General features: G+C 39.8%; 1 long non-coding RNA gene and 1 other non-coding gene across 2 annotated transcripts; both read left to right on the forward strand.

Moving 5' to 3' along the window:
- Window positions 1–1,109: 1,109 nt before the first annotated feature.
- trnat-agu lies at window positions 1,110–1,198 on the forward strand. Its single transcript is given in 2 exon segments — window positions 1,110–1,147; window positions 1,163–1,198. It is a non-coding gene; the product is annotated as a tRNA-Thr (tRNA).
- A 5,187-nt stretch (window positions 1,199–6,385) lies between these two features.
- Window positions 6,386–13,247, forward strand: LOC120441675. The gene is made up of 3 exons (XR_005614176.1): window positions 6,386–6,461; window positions 7,888–7,992; window positions 13,195–13,247. It is a non-coding gene; the product is annotated as an uncharacterized LOC120441675 (long non-coding RNA).
- The last annotated feature ends 11,110 nt before the right edge of the window (window positions 13,248–24,357 follow it).

Genomic DNA, 24,357 nt, shown 5'->3' on the forward strand with positions numbered 1-24,357 from the left:
CGTCCCACTTTTAACCCCTGACTTTGATTGATTGATTGATTGATCATACTTTATTCATCCCGAGGGAAATTGGGTTAAGGCTGCCAGCCGTCCCAGCGCCATCTTACCCTTCTGACCATACATACATTACACAAACATCACATGGGGAAGACAGGTCAGAGAGGTATAACAATGGAAAATACACAACATGAGGAAAGACGAGGAGAAAAAAGAACTCCCCCCAGACTGAGCTCCAACAGGGAGATCAGTTTGATAACAGAAAAAACACCTCAGCACAAAAAGCACATGACTGTCAACACACCATAGAAACACAAGACAAGCAACAGGGGCGGGTAAAGGGTAATAGAGAGCCGGAGTAGACAGCGCATCCGGTCCTGCAGCATGTCTGCGCCGGTCCAGTCGACCGCCATCTTCCCTGGGAGGGGACAAGCATGGAAGGCGTTTGGAAAGGGAGGGGGGATGAGTGTGTATCAGTGTATGTGTATGAGTGTGTGTGTCCAGAGTTCAGCTGAGACAGTGTCCTTCGCCCTGCCAGGCTAAGTAAACAGTCTTCCAGCCAACCCAGGCGGCCTTAGAATAGGAAGAAACAGTCTAAGCACAGTCTGTTATCAGGGTGTTTTTGTTCAGCTCCAGCCTTGAGACCACAGCTGGTGCCGATGTGGTAGCCGCATGAAGTGATGGTGCTTTTTACTTTAGTGCGAACAACTCATATGAATTTCAAAGCTCTTCTAACAGTCTGACACTGGTCTCTCAATCTCCTGTTGGAGAGCCGTGAGCTTCTCCATGATGTTATCAAACTTACGCTCCGTGATGTTGTCCTTCTTGTGCTCAAAGAGCAGATTCTGAGAACTCACGACCGCAGTGAGCTTCTCCAAGATGTGATCCAATTTTCACTCAGAGGTCTTATTCTGAGTGTTCACGGCAGCCGTAAGCTTCTCCAAGATCTTATCCGTGCTGACAGGTGTCGTCTCTTTTGATGCGACAACCTCTGGTGATTAATATAAGAAACAAGATTACCTTTCATGTGTTTCTGTTTAGGCTCAAATTGGTTTGATGTTTGGAGGTTTTCTCAGTGTTCATCAGGTACTCATCCGTGTGGCAGTGTATGTGGCACTGTGGCTTAGTTGGTTAAAGTACCTGTCTAGTAAATGTTAAACTAGAAAACAGGAGATCCTGGGTTCAACTCCCAGCAGTGCCTAAAAGTTAGTAGCTTTGTCTGTTCTCAGTCATCCAGGGCCTGTTAGTCTAAGGAGCTTTGAAAGATGAGTGTCTGGATTCCTTTAAGGGACACATCCCACTGGTGTTTAAATACCTGGGACTCTCTCCGCTTACCTCACTCCTACTTGCGGCCCGTATATTGACCTGAAGAAATATAATGCTATTTGGTCGTTGAAGTTACTTTTGTAGTTAGAGAGGATTTGTTTGTTGTTGAGTGCAATGTAAAAATAAGTTCTTTAAAAAGCACAAAATGATTTAATATGAAGGCAATATGAGCAGAGAGCGCAAACCTGTTGAGGGCTTGGCTGTTAGTTCAGTGAGAGAGTTATTTGTAAAGCAGTCAAAACTAATGTGCACACTTATGTCTGCATTTTTATTGTGTTAAATATGAACAAAAGAACTGAAAGTATAGAGCCACGTGATGTGGATCGGTGCGAGCACATCACGATAATGACTGGGTAACAGATGTCTCCGAAAACGTTGGAGCACTTTGCAAATATGCGATGTCTTGATAAACCAAATAGATATTTGAAGTTTATACGGCTACTTTCTCACCTGAAAATATGTTAAAAGTTTATTTTGTGACGCAGAAAGATAAATAAGAGTAATATTTAAACTTAGTAGAGGCCGCCATTGTTGGAAACTGTTGCACTGAAATGTGAGATTTTTAAAAGGTGAATGTGGCTGTTTCCTGTGACTTGTTGGTTTTTGGGGATGATCCTCAGTTTGAGTTTCTTATGTTCAAATCCCAGATGAGCCCATTTGCTGTTTAAGACTTTGCCGCCTCCCTGTTACTGTAATTTGTGACTATCAGGATGTCCTAAAAACTCCATGGAAAGCATTTAGCTTCAGAGCAAAACTGGCAGGAAACAGAAAGACAGAGCATTTTTCTCTTATATTGACTTTTCTCCACTGGATTCCTGTTAAATCCAGAATTGAATATAAAATACTATTTTTATATGACTATTTTTACTTTTAGCTTCTACTTTTTTACATCACACTGTGCACAATCTCTATGGAATTAATCCTAGAATAAAAACTAGAATCAAACACAGAAACTTGACTTTCTGAGCTTTCAAAACAATCTTTCATACATTCTTCTTCATTTTTTTTACTCTGATGTGTGACTTTGGGAAAATGACACAAAGAATTGTTTGGCTTGTTGGTCTAGTTTCAATGGGAGAAATGTCCCTGTCTCCCTTGAAGGGAGTCGTCCCTTGGAAGAACTCGCTACACGGGTGGAGAGTGCTCTTGAAAAGGAGCTGAGCAACAAAACCGGTGATACTTCTGAGGCTGTTTCCAGCTCTGTGTCAGAGCAGAAACAGGTTTTTGCTGTCCCAAGAAGCCAGTATGGTAACATCACTGCCACTCTGCACAATCCCAGCACTGCTCCAGAGAAACCTAAAGGAAAGGCCCGGGTGGTGTTCACAGAGAGACAGTTAAATATTCTTGTCTTTAATTTGAAACATTAGCTTGAGCAAAGAGAGATTAAATCATTGGAAGAGATGACAGGACTGACCTACAAACAGGTGAGTGTTTTTCAGCTTACTGAACATAAGAAATTGAATTCGTGTTCAATCTTGTCTCCATTGTACCGATTAGATGTTTTTTATTTTCTTCCATCTTTGGGTAAAAACTTGGTTTCAAAACAGAAGGAGAAAGTTTAGGAGGAGTTCACATCCGCATCTCAATCAGGACGTCCCATTTCATGTAAGTATCTCCTATTAATAAACTTTGATTCAGACATCTGGGTAATTCATTCATTAATTTCATTTGAAATGTATTGAGTATAATTTGAAACAAGAACTTTGTATTGTACTTTTACTGACTGTGCTGTTGTGATTCAGTTTCAGGGAGAGGGACAGCCCCCACTCAAGCAGCAGTACACCCAGCACCTGGAGACCAATTTAATCAGAAGTGCTGCAAATTATCAGGCTGTGGGCAATTTTGCAGCTGGACCTCAATGGACCTTCCCCACCTCACCCCAGTTGTTTGGCTGGTCGATGCTACCAGGCAACAGCAATTATGAATTCAACCCTGTTGCCGGTATGAACAACAAAAACTTGGGTTTTCACAACACAAGTTTTGAAGGAGCAAGTGGAGAGCCTTGCCAGCAGCTAATGATCCTTTAATTACAAATATTGTGATTTATATCAGACTTTTTGTATTAAGTTTGAATCTTCTTGTCTTCATGTAGCTCAACATAACAGAGTCTCAGATTTGATCTCTTCCAGTAAATGGGGGGTGAATTTTCGGCCCTTTATTTTTAACTGTTGGATTTAAGAAATATTTGGATTCAGCAGACTCTGGCTATTGTAAATACATTTTAGTCGATCCAAAACACATACTGGGAAATCAGAGAGAACACATTCAGATATATAACATCAAGAGATGAATTCATGAAAATGTGTTTTGTTTCAGTTTGTTGTTCTTCCAGTATTTGTAAAAAATAATGTACATGAAGAATATTATCTGTCTTGTGTTTGAGAAACTGTAAATAAAATATTCATTTCACCAATTGAAAGCTAACTTTCTACATGTCTCCAAACCTTCTGTCAGAGACTGAACATCCAAAAGTTTTAGAGACCATAGACCTCTATCTTTCCATGTTAACTTGAGCTGCAATCCTCTATATTCACAGTCAAAGTATGAGACCCCGTGTCAAGCTCGTGTTGTCACAGTCTACGTCTCACTATGTCTCCTGATTTATTTTTTACGAATATGTTTTACAAATAGAAAAACTCAATATATCAACAACCACTGCACATGTGAGATAAATCCACAGATACATAAATCATCAATCATCTTGCGGCCTGTCTGTTAGAGAGAGTATGAGTGTGTGTCTTTGTCACAATTGTATTTGATAATGAGGGTGGGAAGCTGCAATAATGGCCCCCAGGAGCCCCAGATGGGGCTCCCCCAGACGAAGGCTGAGAATCCCGGAGAACCACAGGCCAGGGGCAGCTGACTCCACTAGTGGCCGACCACCCCTTTGTACGAGCCTGCCCCAGGCGCCCAAGAACACCTGCCTCCATGACCATGTCCCACAGGACCCAGGCCATGCACGATCACACACAGGCTAGTCATTCTCACACACGCCCACCCACTAATGACATACAAACCGACACACACCAGGACGTAGCCTGAGCGCCCCACGAAGGTGTAGAAAGATACCGCACCACCAACTCAGTGTTAAAGGTGTTGTGTTGGGAAGAAGAGTGTTCAGATTTTCAGCTCCTTCCTCTTAGAATCAGCTGAACTCAACAAAAACTGAAGGAACTGATCTCACTTAATGGATTTAAGGTGATTTTAAACTTGACTGACTTGGATGCAGCTACTTCAGCTTGCAAATGTTTGTCCTGAATATTATTACATTTGTTTCTGACATGAAACACTTTTCATCACGTTCATGAAGGTTTTCATTCTTTTTAGATTCTAAAGTTTAACAAGTTTTGGTTGTTTTAGCTTCGAATTTTTATCGCCTGTGTTTAATGTACTTAATTTATATATTTGTTTGTATATATGTGTTACCAGTTTATGCAGCTTCATCGGTTGTTTTGCTTGAGGTTTTCAATCTGATGTGTTTTAATTTTCACACTTAAAATAAAATAAATAGATGAATTAAAAAATTAAAATAAATAAAATTCTTCGAGCTGACACTTCCTGTACTGTGGCATAAAGAGGAAGTGTGATGGCTCACCTGGTAGTGGTGTGCCACACTGCAAAACATGAAATATAAATGAGTTTGTCTGAACAGCACTTTGTGCAGGGGTCTGGGTCTGTCTGAGAGGTTTCCCTCCTCACTGAGTTTGTTTTGCTGCTTTTTCTGGAAAGAAAAAACTTTTCTTTGTCGTCTCTTTTTCTTTATAAACTGGTGGTGTTGCCACAGTAGAGTGTCTCGCGGTTCGTGGGCTCAACTAAAGGTAAGCACCGAGCAAACTTTAATGTGACTTCAGTTAATCTTGAGTTTAGCTCCTGAATGAGGTCTTCTGCTGCTCTCCTCGGTGTCTGTTCACAGTTCATTGTGAACACGTTGAGAGAAGAGTGAGCGAGTGTTTGGAGAAAAACACCAACTAATCATTAGCTCAACACGCTGGGAGAAGTTGAGCGTTTGCTCGCAGAAAGTTGGAGCAGAAAAGTCTTTTCAGCAGCCCTGCAGCTGTTTTTCTGCACGCACCAAACCTCTACAGCCTCATTTCTATTTGAAGTGATAACAGGAAATGGATCAGAGAGATCTGCTGCAGTATCAGGGTCACAATAAACTTTATTGTCCAGCTGTTGTGGATGAACACAAACGTGGAATTCAATTGTTAATTAATGAATTGATTATATTCATATCTCTGATTCCCAACGAGGATAAGGACATGACAGGATGTGGAGAATATAGACCAATGTGAAATTGAAATCTGAAAACTATTGTGCTGATGAAAAGAAGCATTACAGTTGGTTAGTTTGGGGTGTGAAACTGGAGCTTTGTGGTTTCAGTTAGTATCAAAACAAATGAAAGAAAAATCATTTTCTTCTAAACATTTGTTGAAGAATTCTTATTGTAAAAGTTGAAAGTTATACAATCTGTAAAGGAGAATTAATTGGATGAGAGTTTTGGAAAATTCTTATCAAAACTCTTAGTTGCCTCAACATTGCAGCTGCAGGCTTATTGTTCAGGAGTTGAATGTGGTTTTAACCAAGAAATATGTAAGATCTAATGTCTTCATAGAGACAGAATGCCATAGAATTACAGGCAGTTTGAATGCCTGTAATTATCAGGCTGTACTCAAGCCCATTAATTCATCTGAAAACTGTGCTGTGACTCCAAACCCAAGTACCCTCCTGGGAAATTATGGCTAATGTCACACTTGGATCTGGTGATAGAGAAGTGAGTCAGTGTAACCTTTATTAAATCAGGCAAAACAACACAAACTTATTCACTGTGGCGACCTGCAGAAAGCAAAACCTCTTAAATAAATGGGGGTAAGGGTAAGCTGAAGCCATCTGATGTTTATGTTCATGAATATAACACACTGACACATTTTGTCTTTGTTTTTATTGTTAATTAAAATACTTTTAAATCTCTCGTTTTAGTTTAAGAACCATCTAGTCCAGCAGGTGGCGGTAATGCACCTTAAAGCTCTAACCACCAAAGAAAAACCCAAAAGAAGAAGAAGAAGAAGCCGCAGAGTTCCCGCTTCATTGCGTTCGTGTTTTAGTTTATTTTTCTTCCTCATCTAAAGTGAAGCACTAAGGTAACTTTGATCTGAGTTCAGTCAATCTTGAGTTTAGCTCCTGAGTGAAGTTTTCTGTTGCTCTCCTCGGTCTCTGTTGTCAGTTATTTGTTAACCTGTTGAAAGAAAAGCCTCTACATCAAGTCAAGCTGCTGTAAACTAATTTACAAGAAGATATCAACAAATGCTAATGAAACACAGAGAAGAAAACAGTGTTATTATTAGAAGAAAGCTTTTAAATTAGCTAAGTGTAACCAGAGTTTCTGTTATTTTATTAGTCTGTTACTAAGCGCTAGTTAGCATCTCTGTGTCACTGTGTGGCACCTGCACAGTTTTTGAATGCAGCGTGCTATCCAAGCTAGCTAGCTAGCACCACCCTTCATCCTTATAAGGTCACTTCCGGCTCCAAAAAAAATCCCAACATGTTGGCGGTAAAAGTGCTATAATGAAATCCATTTATGAGAAAGCTAAAAATAAATGTATTCCAGGCTAAAACACAGCTGCCTTTGTCTTATCAGTGCAAAGTTGTGTCAGCCCACAGGGCATGTGATTGTAAAAACTGGCCTCACTCTGAGAGGCCCATCATTAGAATCATTTCAAAGATGATTTGATATATTCTGTTCAGTATTCAGTAAATGAGCCTGATTAACTGTTAGCAAAATAATAATGATAGGCCAGAGATACCAGAGATGCATTTTTAAAACAAATACAGCCTCGAACCCTAAGAGGGGATCTGTGTTTTAATTTTATCAGATTTAAATGTACTGCAGATTTTTTAAAGCTCCAAACAAAACTGAAATGGAGGAACAAAGACATATAGAATAGAATAGAATAGAATAGAATAGTCTTTTATTGTCTTTGTACATATTCAACTAAATTGTGGGTGCTCCACACCAACTGTGCATGGAAAACAATATAAATAGTAAGACAGTAAGAAAAAATAACATATAAGAGGAGTATATACAAAGAGGAGGAAGGCACACATTAGAGGACAGGTGGACAGAATGCTTGAAAGTAGTGCAATGGACTTGATACAAGTATAGAATCGGAGTGTGACTGAGTGATGAGGGTTACTCAGATCATGGCTCAGATTTCTACACCCACTCAGATAGGATAATCTTCCACGGCACACCTGATCATTTCTCACGGCACACGTATGTGCCGCAGCACAGTGGTTGGGAAACACTGTACTCGTTTATGCAGCTCCATCGATTGTTCTGTTTTTGTTCTTGGCCAGGGCCTTTTTTAAAGAGGAATTGCTCTCCTGGTACTGGTGTGCCATACTGCTGAATTTGGTATCGGTGCTCAAACCTTTTGTGTTTGTTTTAAACAAGTTGCCCACCCAAGGAAGCTAAAATTTGTTGTTTGTGCTCTCAGATGAACATATGAGACACTTTGATTCTTCGGTGCAGTGTGGAGCCTAACAAAGTTCTGTTTTGTGTCCCAGCTGATAAGCAGGAGGAGAAGAGTCTGACGGAGCAGCAGAGGAACATTTAAGCTACTTGGACTCAGCTCAGCCACTGCAGAGAAATCAATGAGTTCGACACAGAAGGTGACAGATACTAGTGATAAGAAATACTCCATTAAAAGCTGAAGTACTGATATATATTTTATGTAGATCTGGGCGATATAAGATTTTTTCATATCACGATATGTTTTTGTCATTTCAGGCGATAACGATATATATCACGATATAAGCCAAATAACTATATTTGTAAGATTTAAATGTGCCGTTGCTCACAAGTAAAATGTGAAATAATTAGCAGCTTGTTTTAATTAAAATATTTATTTCCCATAATAAGTTCAACAGGGTAGATGTGCTTAAGGAACATGAGACTTCAGTTTCAGATAAATAAAGGCAAATATTGCAAACTACACAAAAAGCAGCCGCTAAAGCGTTTAAGTTTCAAAATAAAACAAACAAAACAGACCACTAAATTGTCAATTCCACTTAGAAACAAAATATTAATTCTAAAAATAAATCTTAGGTCGTTTTACAGAAGAACAGACAAAATTGACTAACTTCTGTCAATATCAAATAAACTGAGAACTAAAAGGAAATTAACAATCTCTCCTTGTTGTATAGCTTAGCTTTTCAAACAGTTTTAACAGTTACTTTAGTCTGACAAAAGCCGAATGACGAATTAGCGCTTTCAGTCAGAGATTGAGCATGCACCGCTTTATTGTATTTCCAGACTTGCTTTCGGCACAATTTACAGTGCGCGCTACTCTGTTTTTTGTCAGACTTGAAATAGCCGAAATTGTCACGGCGAGTGAGATGAGCCGTGTGGAAAATAAAGGAGGATCCAAATGCAGGCACTTGTACAGGTGAGAGGGTGGTTTATTAAACACAAAAAGAAAAGGACAAAACAGCAAACGGGACCGACAACTATCTAAACTGAGAACAACTAAACTACTGACACAAACCAGGACCTGAACATGAAGGAGGATGAGCGGAGGTAGCAGACGACGGACAGGAGGAAGACACACAGATGAAGCAGGGTGGATACGCAGACGGACCAGCAACTACAAAGACAGAGGACGCGACTTAAATACACACAGAGAAACACAGGGAGATTACACACAGGTGGGGAACACAGCTGGGAATAATCAACAAGACGAGACAGGGGTAAAACTGAACACACTCACATGAGACGCAGACCTTCACAATAAAACAGGAAACAAGAACACTACACCAAGACGCAGACCTGACACTGAGAGACAGACAGAAAATGACACATGGAACTAAACCCACACAAAACATGAGAAGACAAATCCTAAATACCAATAAACAGAAACATGGAACTCTAATAACAATAATCATCATCACCATCATCACAAAATGAGAAAACAATCCAAAACACCAAGATAACTGAAACACAAAGTGCCAGAGAAACATAAAGAACAATCCATGATGCAAAAGTAAACCAAAACATAAACTCAAAATACTGGGTCCAACGGACCCAGAACCGCGACAGAAATACCTTCACACTACGGAACTTCTGTGGCCCTTCCGTTCAACAAGCTCTCCAGCATTGGAACCATCATCTGTTTCTTCTTCGGTAACCTTCGCTCACGCTCTCGGTTGATTTTTCTCTAGTCGGCAAACTCATTTCCTTCATTACCCGGGCTGCACGGCTGCAAAAACAAATACACATGTGCGCCTTGGCGCTTGTGCTGTACGTAACAAGTCACGTGACGTGACGCTACGGCTGTGATTGGTTCGGCTCTGCGCTACTTAATTTGGATTGGCTGTTCTTTTTTTTATTTCTTTAAGCGGACAAGAGAGATGAGGCCTATCCAAGGGCGTCGATTTGGCATGGATGGAGGGGACATGTCCCCACCAATAATTTGATCGCTTCTTGTAAAAAAAAAAAAAAAAAAACCCGATAGAAAGAAAAAAAAGATCTGTCAGCGTCTCAGTCACCCGGCGGTGCAGAAAGAGTTAAATTACGTTCTCTACTGGAGTCTGACCTCATGTGACAAATATGGCCAATGTGATTGGCTGAGCCTTTCAGGGAGCTCTGTTTAGTTTCAGCAGCGGCAAACCTGCGCTGAGAGGAGGACGGTAGCAAAGAGGAAGAACCTGGATATAAGAAAGTATTTTTCAAAGAAACCTGTAAGTCAATTAAAGCCAAGCTCACTCATAAAATGTGTCCATCATAATAACGTTACAAGCTATGCTAGACTTTGGCTCACATCAGTCTAAAATTGTATGCAACCATGAATTACGTGTTTTGAAAACTAACTGCACAACAGGCAGCTCTATTAGTTCTCCCAGTCTCAGAGCAACATTTCTAATTTTGATTGAAACTGTCAGAAAAAACGGCAGCCTCGAGCAAGCCAGGATATTAGTTTACAGAGGCTGTTAAAATTATACGTCTAACTTTAAAATGTTGGTGACACAATAATTTCATCCTAGTGGCACTGACATATTCATAGGGTTAATCTTTGAGACAAAATATCATGAGGTAGTCATGATTTGGCAAATATTCCACCTTGTAGTGCAGTTTGCACTACAATTGTTAGGCTGCTGATGTAAATTGATTGATTAGTGTAGATTTGACAAAGAATCTGAATTGACATGTCTCACTTTTTATATGGCACGAATCAATGTGTTATTTTATCAAGAGGCAATATGTCCTAGTGCAGTCAGAGGGGAAAAGCCAGGGCCAAAGGTGAGGCACATCAAGCACAGAATAATAATTTTGTGGTCATCTTAGATGAGTTTTATCGACAAAAACCACCAGTTCATTTAGTGTTCTCTTAGTGCTAATGTATAAGAGAAGTTGGTGTACTATAACTGAAGTAATCGTGTTAAGATAAGATAAGATGACCTTTCGTTTTGTCACAGCAGAAAGTGGACAGTGCAAAGTTATATAGCAAAAATTAGAATACAATAAGAATAATATACTGTACACAACTGTACAGAATAGAATAAAATAGAATAAAATATACATTAGGATAAAAATAGAATACAAATGTTATATACAACTGAGTAAAAATACAACTTACAACGTCTTATTGCACATGTGTGTGTTTGATCAGCTGCAAAAGTCTTTGTTGTGGAGTCTGACAGCAGTGGGGAGGAAAGACCTGCGAAATCGCTCCATCCCACATTTAAGTCCTTAAAGTTATATTCTTTTATTGTCTTGACTGTATTTGAAGCTATTTTTATTTTTGTATGATACCTGATTTATGTGGAATAAAATCAAAGTAAACTAAAGTCTAAAATACTTAGTTAGTCATTTGTTTAATAGTAATTTAACATTATATAATTCACATATAAAACTATGAATTGTAATTTTAAATGGTTTAATACCACGTAGGCAAGTATATTTCTTCTTTTTTATCAAGAAGCAAAGACGAAAAAAAAAAAAAAAAAAGAAACAGGGCGGGGTTCGGTGGTTGAAACACCCGTCCCCACCAATGCCAAAACCAAATCTACACCCTTGGGCCTATCGCAATAGTTTAATTTTTCTAGCAAGAAAAAGTTATTTCGCAATACATATCGTTATCGTTCTATCGCCCAGCTCTAATTTTATGCAAAACTAACTGAACCTTGTGCTATATTAATGTAATGTAATAATCATGTATTAATACAATGCCTACATTGTAGAGGGTGACTTTGCCTCTAAAGAGGAAAATGGGCAGGGAAGAGGTTAAAGTGGGATTCAGCAGGTGGGGAACCCTAAAATCAGCTGTAGTGGCTCAGTGTGGAGAAAAGAGTCACAGCTCACAATCATTTCTATTGAGAGCTCCAGTCGATTTTCTTAATGTACAGGCTGTGATCAGCTGACCCGCTGCTCTCTGTGGATGTACACAAATGAATTCAACCAGATGTCTGCAGATGTTTAATGAGTTGTCCTGGCTGATTTCCATCCTCTACACCAGGGGTGTCAAACTCAATTGCACAGGGGGCCAAAACTCAAGGCACACTTTAGGTCGCGGGCCAAAAAAGACAAACATTTATTGAACACACTAAATCAATGTTTTTTTAAACATAAATATGAATAAAAACAGACAGGAATATTATTCCAGAATAAATAAACTTTTAAAAAAAATCAACTTTATATGTTTTGCTCTTCATAAAAATATATCCTGTCAAAATTATGCAAGTTAGAAATATGAACACGCTGCCAAAATCCGCAGAAAAAAATAAATGAAAACATACACAAGGTTCGAGCTGCATGTAGACGGAGCTGGGGCATTGCTTCAGGAATGGAACTAATAAACTGTGCGGGCCATTCAGTGTCGTACTTTGCCTTGAGTGTACCATTACACTGCAGCTCCATCTGAATCTGCACAGGTGCAGTTTTCACGTAAATGGGTTGAGAAGCAGCTGGAAATTCTCTTTTTGTGCTTCCCAGTCACCAAAGCGCCGTGCGAACTCAGTGCGCTCAGTTTATCAGCAAAGTGCACCGACTTGGTTCAACATTACTTTAAATCACATTTGTGAGACAAACTGCACACAAACAGTTTGTGTGTTTGCTGATGTTTGTTGGGCTGATAGAATCGCTGCATGTGAAATTAACTGCCACATAAAAAATATTACTCCATTTATTCTCGCTCGTGTTCTGTATTGCTAGCTAGATGTTGAAATACTGCGACCATAACTTATAAGCACCTGCAGTCGTTCAGATGCTGCCCCCCCCCCCAAAAAACAAGACAAAGGCCCACTTTAACCCCTGACTAAGGTGATGAAATAACTCCCCTCAAATGCCTTAAACCAGAAGTAACAAGCCTGTTTTGAAAATGTAAGGAGTAGAAAATACAGATATATTTTTCTAATGTAACGAGTAAAAGTAAAAACAACCCTCAGGTTACAGTCAGACTCTGACATCATCCTTCACTGAACCAAGCTAGTAACTGTTACATTTGAGTTATTATTATTGAATATATTAAAAAGTTATAGAAATATAAAATAGGAAACAGCAACAGGAAATATAAAAAAAAATACAGACCTGGTAAACATTTATTACTATTCTGAGTGTTAGCATTAATATTTGTGTACAAGCAGGAGGGATGGGCATGATTTTAGAGTGTTTTGAATGGTCATTAATTATTTTTAACACCAGGTTGGATGTAATGTGTTACTACTACCAGTAGGTGGGGATAAGAGACCTTTAAGGTGTTTGGTGCCACAGTCCACCTTCAGGTTTAAAACTAGTGTTAATGGAGGGAGTTTGAAGCTTCAGTTTGTTTAATGAATGCATTTCACTCACTGCCTCTGTTTGTATCTCTGTCACTGCAGGACCAACATGGACCGAGAAGTCAGCGCTCTCAGGAGGCCGACAAACCTCACAGACGAAAGAGAGAGAAAAAATACACCTGTGACGAGTGTGGGAAGGATTTTACTTTGAAGTCTAAACTAAAACAACATCAGCTCATCCACACTGGAGAGAGACCGTTCAGCTGTGATTTGTGTGGAAAGTCGTTTTCCTGGAAGAAAGCCCTAAAAACACACCAAATCATCCACAGTGGAGTTAAAGCTTACAGCTGTGATCAGTGTGGCAGAGCTTTTACTCACAGTAGGAACTTACAGAGACATCTAGTTACCCACTCTGGAATTAAGGCATACAGCTGTGACATCTGTGGAAAAACTTTCAGCCAGCTAGGGAGCCGAAATATACACCTACGCATTCACTCTGGAGAAAATGTGTACTGGTGTGATCAGTGTGGCAAATACTTTACAACAGACGCACAGTTACAACAACACATGTTTACCCACACTGAGGAGAGACCTTATCAATGTGACCTGTGTGAGAAGACTTTTAACACTAGAAGTCCCAGAGAAGAGCCATTTGGCTTTTCTACCTATAAAACCCACCGTCGAGCCAAATGGCTGGTAGGCTTTTAGCTAATATCCTTAATCACCTGTGAACAGCTGCTTTTGTTATGTAAATAAGGTGGGGCCATGCTGAACGACTTGGAGTGGTTAGTTTCCTGAGCCACAAGGAAACTTGTGTTTCAGTTTGCCTTCTTAGGGAGAAATCAACACACATGGGTGTATTTCCTTTGTTGCTGAGATTTATTGATAAAACAGTACAAAAAACAAAAATAAAAAAACAACCATTTGTACACATATTTACAAATAACAATAAAAAGTGAGTGAGTACATTTCAACATTTTCAGCAATCACTCACAATCCTGGCACTACATGATATCTGTAGTCTGCATTTACCACATGTGTATCTGTAGCAGTGAACACATCGCACAGTGGCATGATTATTCTTGCATTTGTGTTTGACCTGACACGTGGCTCTTTTGCAGGGCTAGGTGTGGAGGGTTGTGTCCGAAGCAACTGTTCTTTTCTTGCCTTCTTCCCAGCCATATGAGAGTTAGCCAACTCTCTTGCAAGCTCCACCAGGAAGTCCACCGTCTTTCCTGCGTCCCGTTGCATGCTTGATACAGCACATGTGCATTCAGTGCTGCCATGTCAATCATGTTATAGAACACGGCAACCGGCCAGCGCCGTGTTCCTCTGCGAACCGTGTACTCCCGCACCATCTGGTCAATCACATCACGCCACACTTTGTGGTGTTGTAAAGGTGACAGTGTTTGGCTTCCTTTTGGTGGTGTTATCAGTCTGAACCACGCTGTGCATGCTGCTAAGAATATAGACTGTCTTCTTCCGTTTGGCGCATCGCCGTCAGCGTGGCCGCAGAGGTTGAAAATACCTAAGAAATAAGATAAATTGTTATTTCCATAGCACTTTTACACACAATGAAACACATAAACATAGAACCACAAAAGACCTGCAGCCTACCTGAGTGGTGAATTCATTGCGATTTGTGTATCTAGCGGATTGAGAATTTCCGGCGAATCTTGTTGACTGTGCCGAGGATGGTGGTTTTCCGTCTAAAGTTTTTATGCAAGTGAAAGCGATGTGAAGAAATTGTCCGTGGTAACAATTCTGCCCTTGTCTAGGAATGGTTCCATCAGCCTCATCACTACATTTTCAGACAGTCTCTCCCCACTGGGACGATTGGGGTCCTTGCCAAGATATGTGAGGACATTGCAAATGTACTTGGATTTTAGGTCGCAGGCCACCCAAAACTTGATCCCAAACCTGTCAGGTTTACTTGCAATATACTGCAGGAAACAGCACCGAGTCTTTGATGGGAAGAGCTGTTCATCAACGGTGATATGTAGACCAGGGTTGTAGCACGTGATGCAGTTGGTGACAAATGATCCCCACACACTGGAAACTGCAGCGAACTTATCAGTCTTTCCTCGATCACTGCGGGTGGACCTGTCATCAAAGCGTAGGTGTTGCATGATGTCTTGGAAGCGGTTACGCGGCATAGTTCCAATGATCTGTGGGTTTCCCAGGTTTGCTGACCAGCAGTCACGTAGTGATGGAACCCTAGTAACCCCCCCGCAAGATCAAGATCTTTGATCAAGATCAAAGACTCGGTGCTGTTTCCTGCAGTATATTGCAAGTAAACCTGACAAGTTTGGGATCAAGTTTTGGGTGGCCTCATGACCTAAAATCCAAGTACATTTGCAATGTCCTCACATATCTTGGCAAGGACCCCAATCGTCCCAGTGGGGAGAGACTGTCTGAAAATGTAGTGATGAGGCTGATGGAACCATTCCTAGACAAGGGCAGAAATGTTACCACGGACAATTTCTTCACATCACTTTCACTTGCGCAAAAACTTCTTAGACGGAAAAAACCACCATCCTCGGCACAGTCAGCAAGATTCGCCGGAAATTCCTCAATCCGCTAGATACACAAATCGCAATGAATTCACCACTCAGGTAGGCTGCAGGTCTTTTGTGGTTCTATGTTTATGTGTTTCATTGTGTGTAAAAGTGCTATGGAAATAACAATTTATCTTATTTCTTAGGTGTTTTCAACCTCTGCTGCCACGCTGACGGCGTATGCAGCCAAACGGAAGAAGACAGTCTATATTCTTAGCAGCATGCACAGCGTGGTTCAGACTGATAACACCACCAAAAGGAAGCCAAACACTGTCACCCTTTACAACACCACAAAGTGTGGCGTGGATGTGATGGACCAGATGGTGCGGGAGTACACGGTCCTATAACATGATTGACATGGCAGCACTGAATGCACATGTGCTATATCAAGCATGCACCGGGACGCAGGAAAGACGGGTGGACTTCCTGGTGGAGTTTGCAAGAGAGTTGGCTAACTCTCATATGGCTGGGAAGAAGGCAAGAAAAGAACAGTTGCTTCGGACACAACCCTCCACACCTAGCCCTGCAAAAGAGCCACGTGTCAGGTCAAACACAAATGCAAGAACAATCATGCCACTGTGCGATGTGTTCACTGCTACAGATACACATGTGGTAAATGCAGACTACAGATACCATGGTAGTGCCAGGATTGTGAGTGATTGAAATGTACTCACTCACTTTTTATTATTATCTGTAAATATGTGTACAAATGGTTGTTTTTGTAGAAATATTTTTGGTTTTTTGTACTGTTTTTATCAATAAATCTTTTGAGATTTATTTTCCTGGATGATTGAGAATGCATCAAGACGAACACAAAATGAAGTTCACAGCTTTTAGCAGTTCCCCTCCCACACACAAACAAAGAGGCAGTTTGCAGTTAGAAATTCAAATCATTCACACACCCCACTCCCTCCACAATTCTCAGGTAACGACCCAATTTACATATGAATTGATGCTAACAGACTAGCCAAGTTAGCTTCCACTTGGCTGACAGAGGGTTAGAAAAGCCTGGGACTTCTAGTGTTAAAACTCTGAGTCACCTGAGACGACACCAACAGATCCACACCAGAAAGAGACTCTACAATTGCAGTTACTGTGAGGTATGTATTTTTATTTTTTTCTTGTAAGTTCAGTCTGACTGTTTGGAACAAGTCTGCTCATTAAATTGTGTTAGCATGTTAGCACTTCTACTGCACCGAAGATTAGCTCTGAGCCATTATTCAGATTTTCATTTCAGTTATGATTTTTGTTTACACGATCATGAAAAACTAAAAATGCTGAAAATTGATATGATGCTGTTATTTAATCTTCAGGCAGCTTCGTGGTATATCATGGTGTTGTTATTTCTGCATAAATGGCCTTTGGTTTACAGCGGCTCATTCCTCTGTCAGGTGTAAATGGAATAAAATAAAACATAAAATAAGTACAGAACCAAACCATTCAGTAATCTTCTCTTATGGTTAACAAAGTTGTATCGTTATGTAATGGTATTGTAGTATTGTAGCTGTAGTATCATTGCTTCTTATTAGTTTTAGTACTTTTAAACATTAGTGTTAAAATATCCATTTAATGTTATAATTGCAGTGTCATTGGTGGTAGTAGTGTTTTTCTTGTATCCCGGTCAGCTGAGTGTTATAACTGCACAATTACAGTGTTATTAATGCAGTGTTAAATTAGTATTATTGCAGTGTTACAGTAGTTTAGCATGGGTACCCTAAAAACAGTAGCGTGGTAGTACTTAAGTGTAAGTCAGATGTTACTGTAATATTAAATAAGTATTACTGTAGTATTATGGTGGTAGTATTGTAGTTATTGTAGCCCAGTAAACTGAGTGTGTTAATCAAAACAGTAAAATATAATTGGAAGTCTGCAGAGATGCTCTTTATTTCAGGCGATGTTCAGGATAAAAGTGTTGAAGGACTGACTTACACTGTCTTTGTGTCTTTGTTTAGAAGCAGAGCGACACAGATGGATCCACTTCTCAACCCTGTCATCGCTGTGGTGGTGGGAAAGACTTTCGTTGTGACATCTGTGGAAAAACTTTCAGTCAGCAAGCCGGCCTAAAAATACATCAACGTAAACACACTGGAGACAAACTGAAATACTGCAAAGAGTGTGGGAGAAGCTTCCCCACATCAAGTAAATTAAAACGACATGAACTCTCTCACAGTGGGGTTAAAAAGCACCTCTGTGATCAGTGTGGGTCATCCTTCACCACTGCAGGTCACCTTAAAACACACAAACGAGTCCACACAGGAGAGAAACCATACAAGTGCAGACACTGTGGCAAAAGCTTCTCACGTTCAGGTAATCGTAACAAGCATGAACGTACACACATGGAAGGAAACTACAGCTGTGAGCAGTGTGACAAGAGCTTCAGTAATCTCAGTTCATACTCCGCACACAAACGATCCCACGTTACTAATAAACTGTTTCACTGTTACCAATGTGCCAAAACATTCACTTCATTATCTGCTCTGTGCAAACATCAGCGTGATCACGCAGGGCTGAAATCGTTCCCATCACAGGACGACAGCGAATCTGAAGAGAGAGAAACATCCTCTTCTGGTTTCAGAGTCCAACTTAAAACCCTGGAGATCAGGCTCCACAGAGTTCAGATCGGCTCTCCTTAAAGATCTAATGAGGCTATGAATCAAAATGTTCCTGTAGTTCCATTTTAATCTTTATAAATTGTTCTTCTGTAGTGTTTGTGTTCAGTGGTTACCTTTTTGTTTTTTCTTTTCAGTGGTTGGATGAAAAATCAGTTTCCTGTTGTTCAAGTTTTTATTGAATGTATTTTATTAAAGTTCTTGAAGTTCTTTTTGAGTTCTTTTTGTTTAAGTTCTTAAATAAAGTTAAAAAAATGTTAAATAAAGAATTGGTTTAACGACAAAGATTTTGAGCCATGATGTCATTTCCTGTATTTCAGAGTAAAGACTGAAGTGACAAATGGAAACATGTCTACAGTCACGGAATAAACACCGATGGGTCACATGTAGGAAGTACTATTGCTGACCTGGGGTCCGTTCTTCGTACCTCGCTTACTACATCCAAGATCAAATCATCGCGCTAACTTTGAGCTCGCTAATCCGGTTCTCCGAACATACCTGTTGTTGACGATTAGTATAGCTGGATGAAGTAATCTGAGATCACTGGGTGGCTTAAAAGGGGCTACGCATCGATAGTAGAAACATTGATCGGCAAACCTTTGATTGGTCGGCGAAGATGTCGAAGGCGCGCGCTCAGTATTTTACGGCAGCAGAGCAAGAACTCTTGATTGAAGGATATCAGGAGTTTCAGAGTTTAATTAAAACGCAAGGGATCACTGCAAAGGCTGCAAAAGCAAGGAGAGAGGGCTGGCAGACAGTTGCTGACAAATTGAACTCGTAAATAATTTATTATATCATATTCCATTATATCCTCTTTCACATTAGAGCCACAACAGGACCCACTAGAACATGGGAACAAGTAAAAGTGAAATATAAGAATATTCTACAGAATGGTAATATTTATCACTTATATTGCTTTTAGTCTCTTGAAAAGAGACCCTGAAATAATCTGTTTGTTTGTTTATAACAGCAACCAAGAAAAGGGCAGAGCAAATAAAGACAGGTGGTGGTCCTGCACCCCTCGTGTGTGTATATATATATATATATATATATATATATATATATATATATATATATATATATATATATATATATATATATATATATATATATATATATATATATATATATATATATATATATATATATATATATATATATATATATATATATATATATATATAAGGAGGAGGAAGGACAGGAAGGATCCTGTCTATCCCGCAATATACGCTGAATTCTGTAAACTCTCCTTATCAATCTTGCACCTTCCGCAATGGGTTGCTCGCGTACAAACGGACAGGACATGGCTGCGACAGACTTCCCAAATCCACCTTCGCTTTTATAGCCGTGGTCTCTCATCTTGATTACACGAAGTAATTTACTATTACTACTCTAAAATATGAATTACATCTGAAATAATCAAATACATGTAATAGAATGATTACTAGTACATTTCCCGTTTTTAAGGAAATGGCCTGTATGTATCTGTATGAAATCAATAAAAGAATCAAATACTGCATTATCTTTAGTTACATTGATAATATTTATTTATGGAGAAACAGTGGAGAAATATCGCTGTTGCTTTCGTGTACATGCAGCGGACATACCTGAGTGGCCGCGATCTAATCCTGTTTACATAAAGTAAACCTGCTCCCAAGCAGGTTTACGGTTACGGATCTGTTGCTATGACAGCAAGTCCCAGATGGGATTCGGAGAACCGAATGATCCAAGATCACGCGAAATCGTCAACAATCAAATCCGGCTAACTTACTTAGCGAGGTACGAAGAATGGACCCCTGATAGACTTGACCTTGTTTACAAAGAAAGAAAGGAACTGATTACATGTGTCAGCAGAGGCTTCAGAGTTGTTTAGAGTAGAGCTGATAGTCTTAAAGAGAACACGGGGATTATGACAATTTAACACAATGATATGAGAAAAATATCTTTCTTTCATTTTCACTGTATTCTGATCAAATTTCCAACATTCTTTTAACATTTCAAAAGAAACCTGCAATTTGTCTTTCTTCCACTTTCACTCTGCTCTCCTACACTGACGCCTGACTGCTTGGGTGGATTCATTTAACCAGGACTGAGGAATACGTTTGGGCGCCTGGTTTTTAATGTGTTCACAGTGTTTAGGATCTGAGTACAGGTTTCCTGGAACTGCAAAAGCAGCTCATCTGGGGTGGACTCAATAAGTAATCTCAGGGTCGGTAAAGATTTTCTTTATAAAAGTGGAGGAGAAGAGAGCAGCGGCGGGGTGGAGCTCGAGCTTTAAACTCATGCACAAGAGAAACAGGTTTGTGATGAGAGAACACTGAATCCCGCATTTCCAAATATAAAACAGATAAACCATATGATAACACCAGGTCAAGAGTGTGCTTCTGCTGGTGTGTAGGGCCTTCAACAGACTGTACAAGGTCAAAACACTGAATAAGATTTAAAAACTCCTGATCAAGCAGTCCATCAGGGCAACAGACATGAATATTAAAATCACCAACTATTATAATCTGATCCTGTTTATGCACAATTTCAGCCAAAAAACATGAAAAGTCATTTAAAAAATCTTTTTTAAACTTAGGCGCCGATAGATTACTGCACACACAACCGGTTGAGAGCGTCCCAGTTCAAATATGAGAAGTTCAAAGCTGGAGGGGAAACCAGTACATGGAGATGTTTGTAGTGAAAGTTTTTTCTTAAAAACAGTCAGTATTCCTCCTCCTCTACCTGATCTCCTTGGAGCATTAAGAAATGAGCAGTCAGAGGGTAACAGTTCAGAAATAATGCTAGGCTCACCAACTCTCATCTGTGTCTCAGTCACAAACAGGAGATCCAATCCACTGGAAGAAAGAAAATCATTTATAAAACCACACATTTATCAGAGCCATCCTTGTTGGAGCTGGAGCCTGGGTAGAAGTTGTCTGTGTAGCCCACGTTAATGGGCGCAAATTCAAAAAGTTTATTCCACGACCCCTTTTAGACCCCAGTCTAGGGGTACAGGAACATAACATAAGGGTTAGAAAGGAAGTGACCCCACCCTGGTCCCCAAAACCACACCCAGAAGCCAATTTCTTAAGTGAAAGGTGATTTATTGTCTAAACAGAAGCTGAACTCTGGGGTGAACAAAGGCCAAAATTACAAACAAAAGCCTCTGTGAAACAAAAACCAAACAAAAGACAAATGCTACACCTAACACTCTAACCGAAATAAACAGGAGAAAACAGTACAAGAAAATAATAAGGCAGCTCACCCCTTCTGCTTCAGTGCCTATTTACAATGTACTATTTCCAAGTGAAAATGTATCTACACACTATGTACAAAGCTCAGTAGGTCTCAAGAATCACACAGACAAACATCACAGAGTTTGGAGGCCAAGGATGGGTCTGCTGCTGTCAGTTGCTGCCGCTGACAACTACTGGTGAGGGATCTTTTAAAACAGCCACCTGATGAGGGGACCAATCAGCCGCCGCCAGCTCTCCAATCAGGAAGGACCTGTAGATTCTTAAAGACACAGACAGAAACAAATTCTAGACGGTCAGGGCCGTAACACCCCCAAAATGCAAAAACCAGTAGCTGGAGGCACTGAAAGGCTTTTCTAACAGTTCCTGTTGAATCAAAGAAGAACCATAAAGTTTGCTGGACTGCATGATGGCCTTACCCCCGAGAAGCCTTCCTGTTAAAGGAGGAACCAGTTAGAAGCTATTTTCAAAGTAGCTGAGCTGATTTCATCTCAAGTAAGTGAGGAACTGTTTGTTCATTTGTTCTGCCACTTAAAGGATATTTAAGGATGTATTTTGTCTAGTCTGTCTAGTTGAATTTAATCTAGTGACTCTCATGAACATTTGCAATGATGGACATGTTTTTCTTGTTTATCCAACCATTTAGTAATTTCAGTATCTGTCAGCTATAAAATATAATATATAAAATATATAAAAATATAAAACTCACCTGCTGTTTATATTTTAATGATGTAAGACCAAATATCTGTCATCATATTATATAAGTATTCCTCACATATCAGCCATATGCTGTTTTTATACATTCTGACTGTAAACAGCTTGTACAGCTTTGATATTCTTTGACACCAGATATGAGGTGATGGGACTGAATTTAAAGGTTTCTATGTCCCAATGAGACATTTACAGATCTCAAGCCAGATTTAATTGATAGAGATATATGCATGCATCATTAAATGTATGTATCCCAGATAATTGGTTTTCATCTTGTCATGGGAGACCCACCCCTTCCTCCCAAGTTAACTGCAGCCAAAGCTAACTAGTGGGGGTATTTACACACTCACAACCAGTGGGGTAAAAACAGCAGCCAAGAAACTGGCAGCCTGCACGGCCACTGATGTGCTAGAAGAGCTAGAAGCTCTGGTCATGGAGAAACTAAGAGGGGACAGGAAGTTAAATGACTACAAGGATCAAATCATAAAAGCCACCAGTACCCACACTGGAGTTCCCTGACACAAGAGCTCAATGACCATTAATGTGTACGTCCTCATCACTGAAAGAGTGGCCACTGACCTGTAGAATCAACTTTTTGGGATTTCCTTACCTGGATGATTGAGCACGCATCAAGGTATTTAAAGAAGCTACAGATTCTATTGAATTCTAATATTTCTCTTATCAACAGGTTTTATGATAAAGGGTCTAATATTCATCCCATGCCCATCATTTACTAAAAGTACAGAAAACAGATCAGAATCCTGATATCCTGTCAGCTCAGTCATTGATACTAGCTGCTATTTACAATATCTGTGATATTGAACATTAGTTGTTGGTAAGGCTCTCCACCTTGGCTGATGTGTGTAGGAGAAAGCACACACCCACCTGTGATGAGAAACTAAACACAAGATTTCATTTCATTTTTTAAAATCAAATATATTTGAGACTCAAGAAAAGTGAAAAATGGAGAAAGTATTTCATTTTAGCAAAGTGTTCACTGACAGGTGTTGCCAGCTTTGGTGGCTCGTCTCCCACTCAAAGAGGACCAAGAAGAGAACAATACAGTGTTCAGCTGCCTGGCTGTGCTCTACACACACAGCCCTGCTCTGGTACAGTCAAAACCACATTTACATCTGTTTACATTTCCAATGTAGAGGATGAGTTTAGATCACTGTGGTCCAAGCTCGTTGTCAACTGTAGAAACAGTAAAGTGTGTTTCCTTACATTTGTTTTGTGTTGAAAGAAGCCTTCGATTCACATTGATTATTAAAGAGCAGCTGCTCACATGTTTAGAAAGATGCTTTGTGAGGAAAAACCTCCGACTAATCATTTCTTTTATTATATGTTAAATCATTTATTGTTACAATCCAACACATGCAGAAACTTTGACATGCTCTGATGTAAATCTTGAACTTCCTCACATTGTGCATTTTGTCCCTAAATTTTAAAAAATATTTTTAATTACACTTTTTTTTTCTTAAATGTTTTTTTTTCTTTTTTATCTCTATCAAGTCGTGAATTTAATGAAACCCATAGTTGCTGCTTCCAGTCATGTCGTGGGCAACAAGGATGTTGATAAAGGTGAAGATTTCTATGGCCACATGCAGAATAACTTATCAGATTGCATGTTAAAATTCCCTTGAATAAACCTCGTGACTCAGAGCTCAGATGTCTCTTAGCGTCCTGCACAGCACTCTTATCAGTATTTGGTTCTTTTGTTGTGATCTGTCTCCAGTGTTGACCTCTAACTCTCAGTTTGTTTCTCCTCCACAGAAAGCCAGAACATTTCAGCAGCACTCATGAGAAAGTTTGAGCAGAACCACAGTGCTGAGGTCCAAGCAGCTGTGACCTCACTTCCTGCAGAGCAGAGACCCTTGTTAACGTGCATGCTGTGTTTACTTTTTCTTATGTTAGGAGTTCGGGTTCACCATCCTCTGTTTTGTATTTTGATTTCCTGCTTCACTTCACTGTAAATCGCTGCTGCTGTTCTTTACACAGTTTGGACACACTTCTTTCTTTGTTCTCAAGAGTGTGAAGTAATGGATTTAATCTGCTAAGGAGAGTTTTTCATTCCCATTGCCCTTTGGGAGTCAGCGGGCTTTAACCTGTGGAGAAACGTGTGTTTTTGCTCCTTCTAACTGACTTATT

Source organism: Oreochromis aureus, linkage group 9 (assembly GCF_013358895.1).
Source record: "Oreochromis aureus strain Israel breed Guangdong linkage group 9, ZZ_aureus, whole genome shotgun sequence".
NCBI lineage: Eukaryota > Metazoa > Chordata > Actinopteri > Cichliformes > Cichlidae > Oreochromis > Oreochromis aureus.